This window comes from Chenopodium quinoa, unplaced genomic scaffold, assembly GCF_001683475.1.
Source record: "Chenopodium quinoa cultivar QQ74 unplaced genomic scaffold, ASM168347v1, whole genome shotgun sequence".
Lineage (NCBI taxonomy): Eukaryota > Viridiplantae > Streptophyta > Magnoliopsida > Caryophyllales > Amaranthaceae > Chenopodium > Chenopodium quinoa.
Window position 1 is genome coordinate 9,310,036 of NW_018745448.1, and position 3,010 is coordinate 9,313,045.

A 3,010-nucleotide genomic window follows, 5' to 3' on the forward strand; every position below is an offset into this window, starting at 1 on the left:
GTAAGCATGAACTTTGGGCGTGGCTTCAGTAATAGAGACATTGAGATAAACTTGAACCAACCTAATGGATTTATGAAAACTTAAGATAATTACTAATAATAGGAAAAATTGAAAAGAATAATCTCACCTTTGGCACATCTTCTCAAAACAATCTCACCTTTGCGTATTCTGGAAAAAATCCCTCCTTTATACCCCATATTCTCAAAACAAGCCTTTTACCTGCTAGTGAAATTGGTATAACCTGTTTAGAAGGTCTTTTACCACATGTTGTCTTATAATTGGTTTTTGTTATTTTTTTAAATGATAAAGAAATAAACAAAAAAATTAATAATCCTTAGCTTCTTTTTCCTTACCTTGCCAAAGCGCTTCCTCCATCGTCTTACTCAGCTGCCGCCGAACAGCCGAGCCTGCCACCCTTCTTGATTCCCTCCCCTTCTCCGATTCCCTCCCTTTCCCCTTCTTCAATTCCCTCCCCTACCGGTCTGATGTCGCCGGACCCAGCTGTTGATTCCCTCCCCTGCCTGATTTACCCTTAGGGCACGCCTGGATTGCCAGTAAAAGGATGGTAAAAGCTATGGGAGGAAAATTTCATATTTTTTTATTTGCCTGGATGGGGAGTAATATTTTAAGAGGGTAGTATATTCCCCTAAATATGGGGGTAAAAATTACCCAGGCCCCCCCTAGAGTAATTTATTTCCCCTGACAACTACTCCTCTCTCTTCCAACTCTCTCCTCTTTCTCTTCCATCTCCTACCACCACTCCACCAGCCCATCCTCAACCTTCCGCCGGCACCCACTGCCAAGGCTTATCACCGACTAATGCTACTATCTCCCTTCATCACAGTCGTTTCTTTTCGCCATCATCTTCACTGTACTCCATTTTTGTTTGAGCAAGGTAAGCAAATTTAATTCATTTGAGCTCGAAATTGACCAATAATTTCAGATCGACAACCTTCATACTCAAATTTTACCATAAAAGAGTTGAATTATACCTTAATTAAGTATTTTTGATGAATTATTTCTTTGTTTCGCCTCTCCTTTTTTAGATCTATTGTATTATTTTTTATAAGCAAGGCATTAATAGTAGTTTGCAAAAGGAATTGGGTTTATAAGGTGGTTGATGTGGTGATCCATCCAATGTTGTAGCTCTATTTTAAGCTTGGTTTGCCATGGAGGATGAAGCGAATGAAAGTTTTTCTTTTACCCAGTAAAGATGCCAAACTCTTGAAAAAGTAATATCACCCCCTAACAAATCCCTCTGTACTTTTTGCTCCATTGTTTTTTACTCCCTTAATTACTTCATGGAACCCATGCGGACCCTTAGTGTGTGAAGTTGACTTCTTGTTGCTAGGTTGCCCGACTGCCAAGAAACTCCAATTTGATCCGCCGGCCAGTTGGCGCGTTGATCGAGTCATGGGTCGGACAAATGTCTGAATCCCTTTGACCGAGGTTTCCGATTTAGGTGGGTTTCGATTTGGAGGTTAAGTGGGGATTTGGGGTGCGGATTGGACATGGCATCCCCTTCCCCAACAAATTGAAATTAAAGGTGAATCACCAAAAATTGTCAAATTCTGTCGTTGAAATGCTTGGAAAATAGAGCAACGATCCATGGAATAACAACAAAGATGGAAAAATGGCGTCGATAATTGAGAATTGGTTACAAAACGCGATTGTCGTTTTGAAACCTCGGAGCTTGACAAAACGTAATCAACGGCGGTTGAATTCTCGTCTTTCAATCTCTCTCTGCATTGCTATGAGCCTATGATGGTCGTTGAGATCAGGTAAGGGGTAGGGATGGTGGATGTTCAGGAGAGTTGTGGGATTTGGGTAGGCGTGGCTCAGGTGGCGAAAAGGGGTTGCATCTAGACCTGGAAAATGGGTCATTCGGGTCGGGTATGGGTCGGATCTTGTTCGGGTCAGATCAAGTTCGGGTCAAAAGGTTATTGGGTCAAGTTTGGGCGGGTTGGGTTAGGTCATTTCGGGTTTCGGGTTGTTTTCGAGTCGATTGATAATCGGGTCGGGTAGGGTATCGGGTCAACACTTCGGGTCAAGTTTGGGTTGGGTCAGTTCGAGTTGGGTCAATTTTTGGGTCGAGTTAGTTCGGGTCGAGTCCAATATTAAGGCTACTTTTTTCAAGGAACATAGTAATTGTTTGACTTATATTTACCTTCTTTGTGTGTGTGTGTGCGCGCGCGCGCGTGTGTGTGTTTAGATTGAGAATAAATTTCATGATCTCCTGAAACTAAGAGGGATGCTCTAACTAATTGAGTTATACCTCAATATCTTATTGATTCAAGTTAAAGGTCGGGTCAATTTCGGGTCGGGTCATCTCGGGTCGGGTCATTTCGGGTCAAGGTCAGGTCAATTCCACTCGGGTCGGGTTGATTTGGGTTTTGGGTCAATTTCGGGTCACTGGTTTCAGGTCATGGGTCGGGTCATTTGAGTCGGGTCATCGGGTGTGGGTCGGGATTGCCAGGTCTAGTTGCATCTCAGGTGGTCAATTTGGTGATGATGGTGAGAAGGTGGTCAATTTAGTGGTGATGGTCATGGTGTTGAAGGGGGTGAGGTGAAAAATGAAGATTAAATTTATTGAAAAAAAAAAAATTAATCTGTAAAACAGGTTGAAGGTCAAAAGGCTTATTTTGAGAATATAGGATGTTAAGGTAGGATTATTTCTGAAATATGTAAAGGTGGGATTAAGATTTGTCAAAGGTGGAATTATTCTTTTCAAGTTTTCCTTAACAACATTAATTTTTTTTTAAAAGGGTAACTTTAAACCCATTTATAAATTCAAGCTCCATTTAAGATCCTTTAAGTAAGAGCTCAACTCTTTACAAGCGAAGCTAGCCCAAATAATTAAGAATTTCAAAAGCTGATATATCTAGGTCGTTCAAGTTAGATTGAACAGACTGAAACTTGGCTTGGGTCCGCTCATTTATAACTTTACTAGTACCGCTCCCTACCAATATATGTTTATTTCCCAAATCACACCCAATGGGAGTGAAAAGAA

The 3,010-nt window shown here is 41.3% G+C and overlaps 1 long non-coding RNA gene across 1 annotated transcript; it reads left to right on the forward strand.

Moving 5' to 3' along the window:
- The first annotated feature begins 805 nt into the window (after nucleotides 1–805).
- Nucleotides 806–2,604, forward strand: LOC110713797. Its single transcript, XR_002510056.1, has 2 exons — nucleotides 806–895; nucleotides 1,147–2,604. It is a non-coding gene; the product is annotated as an uncharacterized LOC110713797 (long non-coding RNA).
- The last annotated feature ends 406 nt before the right edge of the window (nucleotides 2,605–3,010 follow it).